Source organism: Ischnura elegans, chromosome 8, assembly GCF_921293095.1.
Source record: "Ischnura elegans chromosome 8, ioIscEleg1.1, whole genome shotgun sequence".
NCBI classification, from domain to species: domain Eukaryota; kingdom Metazoa; phylum Arthropoda; class Insecta; order Odonata; family Coenagrionidae; genus Ischnura; species Ischnura elegans.
Window position 1 is genome coordinate 117,246,529 of NC_060253.1, and position 17,488 is coordinate 117,264,016.

Here is a 17,488-nt window from a genome sequence, read left to right on the forward strand (position 1 = left end):
GGCACCGGCCTCTGAGCCTTGTTCTGGGACGAGTAGGATGTTAGCACACTCTGTAAACATACACTAACAACCTGGGCACTTAGGGATCTCAAATATCAAGCACAAGAGCCTGAACACATTTATAAATTAATTAATTAACAAAACATACCATGAAGACCAGAAATCCAGAAACCCTTTGCTCCCAAGCTTTCCGGATTTGAGGTCCTCAACTGTAGATGGAGGAAAGAATTTGCAACCTAATCCTGTGATGGCAGGAAACAATTACAGGAAAACAGGAGACTCTCCAGGAGAGATGAGGTCAATGAGAGAATGTAATAAATCTAGTTCTTTGCAGTATTATAAAATGTAGATCACTGAATAACTAGTATTTATTTATTTATTATTTATATACTGAACACTCAGTATTTAACATGCGCTGATTATTTAACATATGCCAAGCTTGTAAAAAGACTTTTGATTTATCTGGAATGAAGAATGTTATTTTGGTTTATAAGTGAATTGGTGTAGTAAGTATCAGGATTTGCATTTGTTTTTGTTCAAGACTTTACGTTTATGTAAGGGTAAGAATGTCTCTTAAAGGAGAAAAGGGATGTTGAGTCCTAAGGTTTGCCACCATGCTCAGAAGTTGGGAATGAGAGTTCCGGTGTAAGAGTGATGAACAATAAAGATGGCGAGATGTAAGGTGTGCTTACACATCGTTGATACATACTCTAATAGGTGATTGATCACCCAAGCTTGGTAGTACATATACCAACTTTTATGTTATGCTTAATGGTCTAAACTACCTAAACCTCTCACAGATGTTGGACATTGAAGATGTAAAAATCATCCATAAAATAAAACTTGGGCTCATGTCACCTTACTTAAATTAATAAACAATAATAGTGATATTCATAAATATGAGAGCAAAATTTTCATATTACTTCTATGAGTAAATCGGGACACAAATGTTCAAAAGAACAAGCTCAGATCAGACATCAATATACATTTACATATTTTCAAATTTACTCACATTGCTGGAAGGCGGCTGTATTTCTCTTGAGGACATACAGTATATTTGGATCTGAGGGTCTACATCATTCTTTGTATCTAAATGTTCGACTCCTCCAGACAGTATTATTAGGTTTCATCTCCCAAAATTACTTCACATTAAATTACATTCACAAAGCTTCATGCTTCACTGGTTTTATATATCAGTTAATCCTGGGGAAAAATAAAGAATAATTAGTTCTCAAAGCCACTTACAGATCCAACATCAATATGCATTCATGTATTTTCAAATAGTAGCACGGTTAGACAGAAATTGTTCATGAAACATGCAGGATGTGTAAGGCTTGTCAGCAACTGGCTAGTTAGTAGGCCATTTATGACTTGGCAGGGAAAGATAGCCAATTTCTCTTGATTATCCAGATAATTTGCACTGAACCGAATCGATAAATCTCAGCAATTGTAGAAGCAGATCACATTGATAAACCTCGACATCCAATTATTTCCAGAAACTTTATTGCAAGGCATTTATTAAATAACTATTTCAATTTGTTAATTCACGCATCTAGTCTTTAAAAGCTCCCGAGTAAAACAGTCATTGGTTCCGGTCATTGATTATAATTAATTGTAATTCCCAAAATATCATATCATAGTAGAACGTAGAACACTTCGAAATGGCAGAGCAAAAATGAAGTTAATTACATTAAACGCAAAATCAACCAAAGGAAATTCTTGTGCGCGACATTGCGAGATACCTGTTACGCTTTATCTATGAATCCTACATAAAAAGTTAATGTTTGTCTGTGTCTGTCATACAAAAATCATCATATAAATGTGGTTTTTATCCGATCGAGCTAAAATAACGTAAAAGAATATTTATCGGTTGTTTAAATTGCAATGCATTTAAATTCTTCAAGACTATTAACCCTGCAAGGCACTAATATACGCTAAAAATAGAGGCCAAGATAGAGAAAAAATACACTTATTTGCGGTGTGTAGTAGGATACGATCGAGGAGTACTCCTCTCTGCTACCATGAACAAAACTTATGAACCTTGTGACGAAGAGAAATAAACAATAGCATTTTCACGCACAACGGCCGACTTCAATGCACAAAGAATTAGGCAAATTCTCTAACTCATCTCCGAGCTGCTCAAAATCAAAGGGCTTCTCAGCTAGTAATGTATATAAACAAGAAACCCAAACCAAAACATCAGGTCCATTCCAGATAAAAAAACTTAAAAATAACTTTTCAAGAGTTTGATTCTACTTCCGATAGAGCAAAACAATGTTTAAAAAATATCAACTTTAAATGCGAATACTCACTGTGCCATGCGATGGACAGTAGGCGGCACACATTACTTACAAAATTAAAATTAACGTGTCCACCACATTCTGCCATCTTGGAATAAGGTCGGCTAAAAATGTTGAGCGGGATAGGAGTTTCATTTTCGACAAATGCTGTAATATGGACACGCAGTTGAAACATTTGCATTGTTATTAAACTTAATTGCTAAGATTAGTGACACTTCGGGCCTTCACCGTTATCATAACTTCGGTACCATGCACAAGAAACAACTTATTCAAAAATGCAACATGTAAACATTCAGTGTACTTACCGCCGCCTTCCACAAATGGGAGTTTATAATGCCCAGTTTGGAATTTTATTTCTTCTTAGCATTATATACCGACTTAAAACCACGCACAAAAACGATCCCTTGTCGTAAGCCATGGTGTTCACAGGTAAGTAAACGGGATCCCACTACGAGCGAGGGCACGGGATTTGTTTCAAGTCACTACTCCTGAACCATCGCTGACTTTTCTGAGCTAATAGCACTAATTTCTAGCCACTACACTCAGTTTCGTACTGTCAAAAAATGAAACCTCCAGAAGGCCTCCTTACCACTGAAAAAATGGAAAAAACACCACAAGTCAGCGTTTAGCCTATACTCGCCATGTTAATTTTCCTACAACTAGAAACCATTGGCACCCTCGCGCTGCCACTCGTTCAAAAGAGGAACTATTTGGTGTCGGAAGATTGAGGCAACAGCGCCCCCTACCGATTTCAATGAGAACCTTTTGGAAGATTAGTAACCAGTATATAAGGGCCATGCGCATGACTCACAGCCAAGCGCTCACCTGCGTAGAAAATTTGCTGCGCTACATGGAACACTGTAATTACGATTATAATGACGTTATTGCAGCAAAAAAAATCCGTGTTCAGGTGAAGAAAGCTGTCAACGAGTCCTTAAAACAAACTAAATTAACGGACTATTTGCGAAAATGAATATACGTATGATAATTTTGTGCATATTACGGAAAATTTAAGAAATAAAATGGAGTTTGGATTATCCGTGTTTTTTTTATTATCCGTGCACCATCTCCCCATCATTAGCCCGGATAATCGAGAGTTTGCTGTATAGTAGATCCCATTTCGACATTTTCCCGATCACTGATATGAGGAGCGAATCACACTTCGATGAATAACTGTCGGCTGACTAGTGGCTAACCCTTTAAGAGTCGCCCGAAAGTGCACCACCACAATTCTTACGACGAACCCCCTTCATTTCAATCTATATTCAATTCACGATCTATATTCAATTTCTCTACTCGAAAATGGCGTATTTTTTCCAGTCGTTACAATAAACCTTATTTACAACTCCTGATAACGTGGACTTGTGCGCCTTCTTGAAAAAAATCTGAACTCGCGTGATCGTCGCCTCAAAACCGTCATCGCCTCGCTGTTAACGAAGGAGAGGGACATAAAGAGAGAAAGAGTTTTGAATTTGATCGTTCCGCAAGCCTGAAAATATATTCTAAAGCAAAAAGGGTCGCTACGTTTAGTGTTGGCAATATTTGGTCGATTTTGTTCATAACAATTTAAATTAAGCTCAATTTAAAATTAGATATTGATAAAATAAATAAAATCTATACCCTAGTGACCACTATTAAGTTTTAATTGGGTGTCACTAAACTTGTTATTTATCTCTCATAATCCATCTCAGAAGTCGAGTTATCTTTTCATTTCAATGAATACATACCATTCCGAAAATAAACTTAAAGTAGAAACTCATTTATGCTTGTGGGAAAAAATTTAAACATTCACATTTTTCTCACGCACATCTCTTGGGCCCTCCAATATAAATACATACATGAGGGTATTAAATACAACTTTTATGCAATGAGGCTCATGAATTCAAGTAATTTATTTTCATTTTTTTGGGGGTGAAAACCTCCTCCTACTTCATGATATTTAAACCCTTAAAAATCAACCCTTATTCGGGGTTAAGGAAAATAATTATTTACCACCAAAAATATATTTTTCGTCAAAATGCCCTAATTTAAGAACGATGCCGATTTAAATATGTACAACCCTTAAAAACCACCCCTTGTAACATTTCAATTCTTACAAACTACTTAAAATAGGTAGAAATAGGAAAAAAGTAAATTTACACACTAACGTTTATTTAAACAAAATTACATTACAAATATTTACATGCTTAGAGAGATATATATATACAGATAAAAATAAATATTTTAATCATGTTCAGCATGTATAATTATCGTGGTCGTCGAAGTCATCCTTGCAGGAATAGAAGGATCAAAAACTTTGCTATTTCCAAGTAGTATTATATTAAATATACTTATCACTTATCACCCCAGCCCCATCCCACTCCATCCCCCATGCCACCCCATCCCCCATCCCACCCCATCCAACCCCATCCCACCCCATCCCCCAACCCACCCCATCCCCATCCCAACCCATCCCACCCCATCCCCCATCCCACCCCATCCAACCCCATCCCACCCCATCCCACCCCACCCCACCCCATCCCACCCCATCCCACCCCACCCTTTCTGCCCACACCCTCCAAGATGGCTTGCAGCTGAGGGGAGAAAGATGGTACAGAAATTGAATTTCCATCGCGGATTTATAAAAACTGTATGTGAGTGCACTGAAATTTAATAGGGTATGAGGAATCACTGCAAAAACAGCCATGGGAAAATTCAACATTAGTGGTATAAGAAGCCCGCGTCTTATCTCTGCATGAAAAGTTGAAAAGATGTTTCATTTCGATAGGGATGCATGAAAATTTCAATGAAATTTAAACAGAATTCAAGGGAATATGTTCAAAATGGTTATAAAGTTTCTAGAAAAAACTTGAAATCCTAAAGCTGAAAGTAGTTCTAATATGTGTTTAGTGCTATAATTTAGGACCTGTATAAAATTTATCAAATTTATACCAGCAAATTTTTAAGTTACTTCCTGTGATACGCTATGGACGCCAGAGAGCAAATATCTAAATGGGCAGAGTATTTTCCTAATGAATTGATAAAATGGAGGAGACTCATACAATTGGGATTCAACAAGAATTCTTTACTTAGCCAACGAGGTATTTCTTCAGAAGTGGCATTAAAAATATAATTCACTTTATAATCTATCAATAGTTAAAAATAATTCTGAAGAACATAATTTACATTCTTTCATTCTCTACTTAACATATTCACAAAAAAATGATGATTTGATTTTTTGAAAAAGAACTTTTGCAAAATGTTTTGAGAAAATATTTAGTTTATCAATTGAGAAAGAAAAAAAAACATGAATAAAAATTAAAGAAACTGATTTTCAATGCAGTGCTTGGGTGAGCAATAATAAAAAAATGAAAGGTGACTGATTACATACAATGTTCATGATGCATCAGGATTATGCAAAGAGGTGAGATTAAATGAATGTATCTAAACTTGTTTGGAAGAACTGAAAGATGTTGACTTCATTTTGCATTAGTATAAATTAGGCTAAAAAAGCAAGAAATCCTTAATGGCAGAATATGCATCATGAATTAAAAAAATAAACTCATGCGGATATCGTTTTAAAAAATTGAATTGAATGTAGAAGAAATTATTTTATAAATGAAATTAATATGCAAAATTTAATTGAAAGTGGGTAATATTGATTGGTTGTCCTTAAAAGTTGATTTCATTGTAATACAAATTTTGGATTGTTATTCATATTTAAGCGGAGTTGGTTTGCGCAGAAGAAAGATAAAGGTGCTCAGGACAGTATTTGTGGAGAAATTTACCTTAGTGAATCAATCAAACGTTTCTACATCATCCTGATAATGCAATTAAATTTTAATAGGTTGACGCCTTCCTTCTTCTTTGTCTTGACATGTTTCTTCTCCTTTCAGTTGTCTGATGGTACCTCTTGCAATGCCTACATTCCTTCGGCCACCGGAATGTCTTGAGCCTAGGGAGAGAGTGGGTTAGTTCATGCAAGGTAAATAAATGATCCTTCCCCCAAGACATAGCACACTCTGCACTGCAACATATGGAAATTCACTGTGGGAAAGGAGGAAATTAACCCTTTCTCATTCAAGTGACACAGTTTCTAACCCGAGCACTGCAATGGTATGCTGTGAATGCCAAACCTTTTTTCAACATAAAATTCTAGATAACGCTCTTTAAAATCCTAGCCTTACTCGACATAATAATTCAAAACCCAGAGGGCCCAAAAAGTAAGCTACGTGTGAAACTGGGATCCTCTTGTCTTGAGCCTATGGAGAGAGTACATGCAAGGTAAATACCTTTCCCCCAAGGAATTGCATAAGCTTCATTGCGGTATACAAGTCATTGTGGCACAAGGAGGAAGTTACTACCTTTTCATTCAAATGACAGTTTCTATTCCATAATGCTGCAATGCCCATGTCAAACCTCAGTTTGACAAAAAAGTATAATTGACTCACCTAAAATAACTTAGTCTTACTTGGCACAATGATTCATAGTCCTAAGGGCCAAATCTAAGCTAAGTCACTCGCATTCTTCTTCCTGGAGTGGTCTTCTTGTCCTGGAGTCTCTCTCTTCTCCTAAATTTGGAGGACTCGAGAATCACACCCATCCTTTTGTTTCTGAACAATCAAAAGGCTCAAAATTTTTGCTCAATCATGCAACCCATCAGATAAAGTGCATGCAAGGTTCACACACTTTTTGCTTTTTTTATTCTATCTTCAAACTCCCATCATTTTGCTTCATCCTCCACGCAATCCTGGAAGAGAGTGAATAAATGACATGAATGAAATATACCACACTGTAAGTTATCCAAATATGTATCGTAAAATCGAAGAAATTATAATACATAGTACACATAAATTTCCTCAATATGGTACCTTTATGCCAGTTCCTTATGTTAGCTTAATATATGTATACCATTTGTGAATGCATATTGTAACCGTAGAAATTTGGCAGGTTACATATATTGGTTTGAATGGATATTTTTGAGGGAAGGAGAGCTTCATTTATTTGTCTTATATAAGTTTGACCGTGTGTGTGTGTGGGTAGTTCAGTGTGAATGGACTTGTGTGTAATGCATTTCACCTCCCCCCAATTCCCCACCTCCAGATTTTGGGGTTTTCCCATCACGTGACTTTGTGTATGAGCTGGCCCCAAATAGAGAAGAGTGCACTCCTCCTCAACCACCCACACCCACCGAGGAGTGATGGTGCAAGGCTGCCTACGACCACCTGATTCTCCTTCACCTATACATTCACCCTCTCCCCCAAAATAGATTAAACATACTTTAACTCCCCCATGGTGACTTACCTCTAGAAATAGGCCTCTTTCTCATTTTCTCCCCACCCTCCTCACCCCCTGAAAACCAACCCTCTTTGAGGCATGAAACCTAAGGAGCCACCACCTGAAAGAGATACATCAACCCTGGCCTTATCATGCTGCCGGAGGCTCTGCCAGTTTGTCAGGGCAAGCGGCTCATTACATGAGTGGTCTATGGAGAGAGAGGGAGAACCTGGAGACAATGGAGTTTGGACCGGGAAGGAGGAAATGAGCGGAAACAGGAAACAGGAGAGTGAATGGTAGATTTCCATCATCAATAAGAAGAAGATCAACCCATGTCATCCTACTGAGTATTCTCTCAGCCCAGGGTGTGTAGATGGTTTAGCGATGAGATATGAAGTGAAACACTTTGCAATTTCCACATAAAAATTTATTAAACTACAGTCGATATATTTTGTGGGAGTCTTGATAATTCTGCAGTGCAGCAAAACATGTCGACTGTAGTTTAATACATTTTTATGTGGAAAGTGCAAAGTGTTTCACTTCATATCTCATAATGGATCTCCACAAAGTATCTGCCTCATCCATTCAATTTAGGCTCGGCGATTGCCGAAAAGGAGCCATTTGAGGACGTCATCCCTCAGCCGTGAACAAGACAGGAAAACTTGATAAGCCGAACCACAATCCTGAATTGTATCCCCTAGTAAAGAAGAACCTTCACTCAAAGCCCTGATCTAGTGTTGTTAAAGAAACCCAGATTCCCCCCCCCAGAAACGAAGAAAGAAGATGCCGGAACCTTTGTTGAAGAGCCTTTGCCCATGAGTTTTTTTAATTGCATTTATGATTCTATCCTCTTTTCCCCTCCCCCCTTCCTTGAGTGATTGCGTGCACTAAAGTTTTTTAGGACAGGGTGTACTTTTCTATCTATAAGTATGCTTAAGGTTAATGTTTTCTTTTTGTTAACTAATTTTTGGGTGTTCATGTCTTGGTGAGAAACCAGGCCAAAGACTGATTGGAAGGAAACTTCCTGTTTTCTTTTTATTAAGTTTACTTTGTTTTGTTGAATTAATCATTTTGGTAATATCCACTGGCCAGTTTAATGTTCAAAGCATAGAAAGATATTGAACAATTTCACGTGTTCTATGTGTACATTTCCCTCTTTTTCTGCATTAAATATTCTGTAGAACTCAGAATCTATGTTATAAGCTCTAATTTTTTGTGTACCCCAATCATCGCAATGAGCCTCCCCACATAATAATAGGGTAGTTTTCTTCATCAAAGAAAACACAAGGCATGGATTCCAATTCGTTACCCATGATTAGTGCATTCATAATATAGAAATTATTTGGTTTTAGAAATTCCAGTTTAGACGAATGGCAATGGTTAATTTTAACCTCATTTGAAAAAGGTCAGATTGGTGCCCATGCAATGCCACTCGATGTGACGTCACCTAGTTTCTATACGAGTAGATAGGAGTTTTACATCGTCTGAAATTACCAATGCATGCATGAGGCACAGAGCTCAGGGAAACATATCTTAATAATCAACTATTTAAACTTCCTGTGGCCAGAAAGTTTCCCTTGTTTGATAGGGTATTAATAATCCTTATTTAAGCCGAGCGATACCTGCTAGCAGGATAGTCCGCTTCCTGCATCACAGCAGCGCACATACCCTCACCAAAAGGTCACCTCACACGTCGACAGCGGGAACCATAATGACGTCACACGGGGTTTTCCCAGCATTCATACTTAGCCGTAACATTTTCGCTCGCTTGAAATTTCTCACTTTTCATTTAATCGCGAAAAATATATATAGTAATTTAAAAATCTAATAGGGTATAACACATACTCCAGGAGTGATAACCTTTCGATTTAGGCAATAAAAAAATAATAGGAAACCTCCCTATTCTCCCTTCCCCTCTTTCCCTCCCTTCTCTTTCTCCCCTCTTTCCAATAAACCAACCAACCCCCACCTCCTCACGTCACAATATGTATTTAGTCCCCATATGTATGCATGCATGCTATTTTATTCCATTGATCACTGAGCAACTATGTACATAGTTCATCAGAGCTATCTTAAAAAGACCCAATTATCATTGAGTCAGTAACCCTTTCCTTTTCACCATCTCTTTAGAAGTGAGTTTACCAGGATTATCACAAAAAGACTCATTCGAGGACCATGATTTCTTATTCTTCCCTGCCAAGGAACTCATGCAGTAAGTTCATTGCTCAAGAATTATTCTCGAAGAAATTGACAATTTAACACGAAGAGATTTGCCACTTGGTGACCTTATGACACTCCTTTTTGTGTAAAAGATGACAAATAGACATATAGCATTGTTTTCCGGATAATCCTCCGATAATTTATCTTACAATATTGAATTCAAGATATATTTCCAATATGGCTAGCAGGCCACTTGGAATTGCTCGTGAAGGATAGTTACCAGAGAAGTGGGAAACTTTGAACTCGGAATTCATTGTGACAAGGAAGGAAGAAGCGATATACAAAGTGATGGTATTCATATGTAAAAGCAACCAATGGAAAGAACAATTTCCGTATACTACAGCCAGTGGCGTGCAGGGGGTCCAGACCTCCCCACTCGAAATATAAAAACACTATTATTTTCCTTCATAAAAGAGAACAAAATATTGAAAAATCATGAATTTACAATAGATTTCTTTGACAAATGAAGTTTTTTCGATTATGAAAAATGTCAAAAATTAGTCAAAAACCCTCTAATTAGGACCCTGTTTTTTTTTTTAATTTTCCCCTTGGTTTTGGAGCCCTTCTGAACGAAATTCCTGGCTATGCCACTGACTACAGCTTTTACCCTGCTCGACAAGATTGATCTTTATGTGTACCCTAATGTGTTTTAGACGAAAAGCATCGTGTGAATGCATACCTCAGCAAAAAGGTTTGCATGGAGAGGAGTAATAGTAAAGTGTTGAATCATATGAGCTATATTTGTCATTGAGAGTGTCAAGAGGTGTGCCTACCCGGCAGGATGTCCAACCACAGAAGTTCTATACAGTGACATAACAAAGGGTAATGAGAAAAGGATGTAAAGGACGCGTCAGGCACAAACCGAGGTGGCACTACGCACTTTGGGAGCATGAGATGCACCAACGTACAAACTTTGGTTGCAATCCGTGGAGTCGTATGGAAATGTATAGTGGATAGACAAACAGACATCCTGCCTTTTTTAAGGGGCTATTCGAAAAGGTTATTACGGAGGTATTTTTAGATTCCAGTGCAGTTTCATGGAATGGATTCACTAAATATATAATAGAGCCATAACACATTATTAAATTGCATAAGCTGTGAAATTTTCACTTTTCATAGTATTTTCTCTCACTAAATATTTATTTTGTTAACTATTATCTAGTTTTTAAGAGCCAGAAAAGCGACAAAATGCATTTCCCGGCATACAGTTTCTGAAAATTTTCCGGGGTTGGACACCCGCGTTCTCCCGTGATACGGACCCTATATCATGAGCCCCAGCCTAGCTAGGATCGAGTGCCCTAGGGCAGCCGATCACCTCAGCCCGCCCAGAACTTTTTTCTCTCCTCCTTATCACACTGCCACAAATGGGGCATCAGAATATCAAGTGAAACCTTTTAAAAATAACATAAAAAGTATTATTTATACTATAGCACCTGAAAGTATTGAATCTCCTCGTTCAAAGGGGCATATGCTTTTATCAGCATAATAATATAATATTATTTACATCAGCATAATCTATGCAGACGACTCAAGAAAAAGTTGATACTGAATTTTTTTAAACGACTAAAAGTTATTAAACCGAACGTAGTCTAGGCTACGAGTAGCTACAAGTTAAAATAATTTTGCGGAAATGCTCACATCAGAGTAAACTAAGATGCGGTGATGCTGGAAAATAAATAATGAACATTCCAAAATGCGTACTCCTCAGGGAAAAATTAAACCAAATGTAAAAAGCACTTCTAAAGTAAAAAAAATACACAAAAGCGTGTAAAAGATCAAACCGAAAGTCAATCTACAAAATATGTCACTAACTTGGTCATAGTTAATTGCAATTGCGTTAAAAATAAGAGCGCTAAAATCGAGCACATAGTTCAGGACGTAGCAGTTTTTCATTAATCGCACTCTCTTTTACTTTCTTGCCCGAAAATATTTTCGCAATGCGCTTGACGCCATAAATATTTTTATGTAACTCATGGTTACTTCTCTAGTGCCTTAGTGGTGTATTCTCTTCCCTAGTGCCTCTCTGTTTAACCCCCAAATATACCAAGAAATAATTATCCGTTTTGATTTTCCAGATGACTCTATTCCTATTTTTAAGGCTGCAAATATTACTTTGTGATCACATATACCGTCCACGATATCGATTTGATTCATCACCTTAGTACGGCTCTCTGCTTAAAAGTCTAATAGTTTATTTCCCCTCGTGAACATGTCAACTACTTGTGCAATTGAGTGATTTCCGTTTAATAAGATCTCGCAGATTTCTCTATTCCTTGAATACGGTTTTATAGAGAGCAAGAATCCAAATTTATGCGTGGGAGATAGAAATCTCGCAGAATAATTATAACACTTCTACTGTGTCTCAAATAAAATGCAGATTTTTTATTTTCTAATAGTGAAATAATATCAAATCGCTGTCTGATTGTACACCATACCCTTTCTATTTCAATGTCTGTTAATACATGGGAGGCGATGTATAAATGTGATTTGACTGCTAGAAAAACTCCGCCACCTTCCCCATCGCAATAGTAGATTTTAAATAGTGGAAAAACTTCGCTGTCTCACATATCCTTCGTAAGTCGATTCTCTGTCACTATGACCATAACCGCGTCTCGAAATTTGTACTAGATTTTAGCGCTCTTGTTTATAACGCAATAGTATGAATTTCGACAATGTTAATGTCATATTTTGAAGGTTGAATTTCGGATGGTCCTTATCTACGCTAATGTGGTTAAGATGGGCAAATTACACTGGGTGTGCTCATAAAATTTCATATAATTTCCCTGGGTTAATTGTTATGGATTTTTCCTTAGTTTCCGGCATTACTACTCTTAAATTTACTTCACATGACGTGAAGAATTGCCCAATGCGGATTACCTCTGAGGATAACCTTACTCATAACTAATATTTAGTGTAGAATTTTTCTCCCCGAATATCCCGCATAGATTATGTTGATGGTAAGAGTGCGTCTTTTAAAAAATGAGAAAAAGTATGATTATTGTGGACTAGATCCCTCCCATGAATCTACCGCCACTACCGCGCACAGTATAAACCTACTCACCCATGAAGGCACGCACTAGGAAAAGGTATACGGTGAGTTCAAATATAACTCTAAAGATAGGAAAAAAACCTCGTCCCGGAGCCCGAAAGTAAACACTCCAACGGCCCGACGCCTGAGGGGACGTGAATTACCTTAGTGCATTCCACCCGCTAATATTAATTTCGATGGGATATTTGCTCCTGGAGTTAGACTCCAGCAGGATTATTCCTCTAATCGTATGGCCGGGCAATAAGTCAAAATCGACCATAACTACGGCCTCGGGACATACGTATGTCTTCGAGCGATTAGTACGTAGAATTTTCATTTTTAGAAGAGCTGATTTTGATGGGTTTAAGGGTCATCTGATAAACGCTCCTGGAGTTTGACTCAAGGTCCGGTAACTCGGTCGCGTCCGCGTTCGTCGTCGTCGGCTCTTGGTGCCGTGAAGGAAAAGGATGCAGGCTGCTTCCTGTGCCAACCTTCAAATTTCTTCACCGACCCGAGCCCATCAATAAAGGGTGTATCGTGAGTGTCTACATATTATTTAAAACGATAGAACATTTATGTAATACGAAAAAGGACTTGATGGAGAAGAATACCTGACTGAAATATTTTCCTATTTCCCTCCGACAAAATTCCCTCCCACAGATACCATAGAAAGTGCTGAAACTAGTTTCCAAACTGCGGTGAAAGTGGCATCGCTTCATTCTTTGTAATAATTAATCCCACTGTACCTTCTATAGATTGGGAGACGCATAGATTCATTCCTGGTGGGAGGGATAAAGTGATTTCCGAGGCGTTTGTACACACTTTTACATCAGATTCATTGTTTCAAATAGCATCCGCACCAAATAGAGGAGAAAGTATTCTTGGAATAATATCGACAAATATACCTCATCAGGTAATAAACATGAGCACCGTCGAATGAATTAGTGACCATAGGTTAGTAACTGCAAAATCTTCTTTGAATACCGCTGAAATTTTTAAAGAGCCTAAACTTTTAATTTTTAAAAGAGCTGATTTTGATGGGTTTAAGAGTCATCTGAAAAATGCTTCACCTGCGTTTCAAGAATCATTATCAAAGTTAAATGTAGGTGGTACTTGGAAAGCTCTTCTTTCGCTCGTATCCTCGGAAGTGAATAGCTACATCCCTAGTGAACCAAAAAAAAGAAGATAGCGACCGAGATGGTATGACGCGGAAATGAGAAAATCATTGAGGCGAAAAAGAGCGTGACATACTAAAATGAACTGCCACCACGCTAATGAACGCGTGGTATAATTAAAAAATAGTTTTTTTTTTAATTCCGCCACGAAGGAAGCGTTCAGGAATGCATTCAGCAATTTTCAAAGGAAAAACACAAGTAGATCAGTTAAGGGATATCCCAAAAGGATTATGGTCTCATTTTAAGGAAGTTCAAGGTAAAAGATCTACCGTATGTTCGTTGAGAAACGATAATGGAGATAAGTTGACAAGTTCCGATAAAGAAAATTCATTATATTCCTACTTCAAGAGCGTGGTCACCGAAACTTCTGATAACTCATCCTAGAAAGTGGTCAATCTCTGCATAGGAAAGATGCCGCCTATTGGCATTAGTACGCACGGAATAGAAAATATATTGAAATCGCTCAGTCTAAATAAATCACCTGAACCCGACGAAATCCCTTCTCGCGTGTACAAAGAACTTTCCTCAGATGTCGTTCCATATTTGCAGTTAATATTCAGTAAATCCATCGAGCAACACAAAGTACTTAATGACTGGAAAATTTCTAATGTAACGCCAATATTCAAAAGTGGAGGCAAGGAAGAGCCATCTAAATTCGGACCGATATCTTTAACGTCCATCTCATGCCAAGTCCTTCGAAATATCGTAGACAGCTCAGCAATGAAACACCTAGATGCGCAAAACTGTTAATGAGAACTCAACATGGATTCAGGAAAAGTAGACCATGCGAAACCCAGTGAGTGCTTTTCGCCCTGATACTTTAGTCTCCGAAGAGGACAACATTCAATTAGAAGCGATCGATCTCGATTTCAAAAAAGGTATTGACAATGAACCCCACGGAAAAATGATAATGAAACTGAAGCCTTACGGCCTAGATGAAGATGTCATTTCCTGGATAAGAGAACTTTTGAGCGACCGCTTGCAGAGAGTAAGTAGTATTGGACGGTGAAGTCTCCAACGAGGTTGGAGTCACTTCTGGCGTCCCTCACGGTAGTGCCATAGGCCCACTCCTATTCCTTCTCTATGTGAAAGACACTGGTGATATAGTCCACAGTAAGCTACGATTATTTGCAGAGGAGGCTGTAGTTTACAGAGAAATCCGTTCCAGCAAAGACATAGATGAACTAACGAATGACCTAGCTGCTATCCAAGCATGATACGATGCATGGCAGTTTGAATTAAATTTGAAAAATCGTAGATTCGTAGTAGTTTGGGAGGACCAAGATCCAGCCAGGTATACTGGACCCAAACAATGGTCGAGCGCGACCCTTTTGCGAACCCTTTCCTCGGTCACCCAGAGGTTATCCGGGACCTCTGGAGACTGCCATAACAGCACGAGCTCACCCCTACAGATATCACCTGTTGTAGTAAATTTTTTGCTTTTTTAATTCCAATACTTAGCGGTAAATAAAGGCGCTAATCATATTCCTCGCGGTTGAGCGATTAAATTCGTCTTTTGATCGAGATTCTACGATGAAAAATAAGTATTTTATGAAAAGTGATAAAATTAACGCCGATTGCCTCCAGAGATTTGCAACGCCGAAATTTTGTGATGGGAGGGGAAAAGTAAAATAATCCTTTCTCTTCCCCCACTCCACTTTTTAGCTTGACCACGTGTATGAGCGTATCCGAAATTCTGGTGGAGACCGCAAATGTATTTGGCAGAGTGAGAGTTTTAACCCTCGTACACTATTTTCTTTAATATTGTAAAAAACCCTAGGTTGGGAAGAATCATAGAACACACTAAAAAAAAGGATAAAAAACACTCACAGTTAGTACTAAATTTTCGGTGGCGTATTACCACCTTCCTCAGAGTTAGGTAAGAGACTGTAGGTAAAGGATAGCTGAGGGAAGGGGAAATAGTGGGGAGGTAGGGTCCAAAGAGGGGGGAAAGAGTGTGTTGAGGCAATTAAGGGATTATCGATTGATATTTAAGCCAGGAGGAAGAAATGCTTTGAATAGCCATATGTGCGTCAATTCAATGGAATTAAGTTTGAGTGGGTGGTCTGTGGGGGGAAGGGAGGCCAAAACTGATAGGTACATTGTAGCAATCATTGAATTGACGCCGATGAGTGGCCGCATGTTTCGCCACTGGGAGGGACGCAAAGTGAGAGGAAGTGCACGATGCCCTGTGGTTATTGATTTTTAGGTTAAGGGGGGTTGAGGATTTGCCTATATAAAAGGAGGGACAGTGTTGGCATTGAATGAGGTAAACTCCATTCTTGGAAGTACAGGAGGCCGCAAAGGGGTGGTGGTAGACAGGTGACAAGATGACTAGGGATAGAAGGAGGGGCAAAAATTTGGGAGGTTTTGCATCTAGGATGACCACAGGGCGAAGTAGTGGGTGACTTCTGTAAGAGGTTAGTTGAGCGGAATAAATTTGAAAGGTTAGCAGGTCGTCTGAATGTGACAGTAGGGGGTTTGGGAAAAAGATTGGCTGTCGACTTATTATTTTTTAGAATAGGGAAGAGGTCTTTGAGGATAGATTGCAGGGATTGTATTCCAGGAAAGTAAGTGGTGCAGAGGGTAAGGTCACGTGGTTTGCTTCTATTGCATGGTTCAGCGGGGCAGTTTGCTGGGGGGAGGGGGGGTGTTTGAGAATTTTTTTATACAGGAGGGACTCTGGGTAGCCTCTATGGATGAGGGAACGGTGAAGGCTGTGAAGAAAATTATTCAGGGCATCAGGATTATTACAAATACGGTGGCCTCGAATGGAAAGGGAATAGGGAAGGGAGCGTTTAGTGTGGGAAGGATGACAACTGCTAAAATGAAGGTACTGCTGCTTATTCGTGGGTTTTACATGGACAGAGGTGAGGAATTTGTTGTTGACGAGAGAGATATTGACATCAAGGAAGGTAATCTGCGAAGTAGAAATGGTTGATTTTAATTAAATAGTTTTATTTTTTATTAGATAGTTTTATTTAATATTGTACTTGCGGATCTGCATCTACATAACTCAGTGAGGGAAATTCAAACAAGGCAAACCATTTCCTTTCTCCGCCGTCCAAATACGCACCGATCACCGAGTCTCCCCAAGCCAGAGCATGACTCGCGATGAACTCCGTAGCATGGAGGCGCATTCGACGGCATCATGTGCGCACATTGGGAACGCTACTCTGAATTTTCCTTCGCCTATCTCAACGAAACGGCAAAAATCACTACGGGCTATAGCAAGGTTTCTTTTAAGGTATACAAGACAGTAAAGAGATGATTCGAAGGGCCACTTATTTGAATGCAGTTGATTTTGAAGACGTTTTTCCGGAATGACTGACGAGCACATTGCCAGAACGCGTTTTTCTTTCGATCGAGAATGATATGTTCCTATCTTGATTTAAGATGCCTTTGTCAGCAGGCGAAAGGGGGAAAAGAAGTCAGCTTGTTGGAGGCAGGCTTATTCATAGCGGAAACGTAGCTAAGGATGAATAAAAATTGAAGCACCGTGTACTACT

General features: G+C 38.6%; 1 long non-coding RNA gene across 2 annotated transcripts in view; it reads right to left on the reverse strand.

Annotated features, from left to right (window-relative positions):
- Positions 1 to 2,403: 2,403 nt before the first annotated feature.
- LOC124163953 overlaps positions 2,404 to 17,488 on the reverse strand; it is a 56,464-nt gene continuing 41,379 nt past the window's right edge. Inside the window, exons 4-6 of one of the 2 annotated variants that reach the window (XR_006865890.1) lie at positions 6,731 to 7,029; positions 2,606 to 2,891; positions 2,404 to 2,447 (exon numbers count right to left, since the gene is read on the reverse strand). This is a non-coding gene — a long non-coding RNA (uncharacterized LOC124163953). Of the gene's footprint in view, positions 2,448 to 2,605; positions 2,892 to 5,640; positions 6,235 to 6,730; positions 7,030 to 17,488 lie in introns of those variants that run through there. The other variant, XR_006865889.1, reaches the window with a different exon arrangement.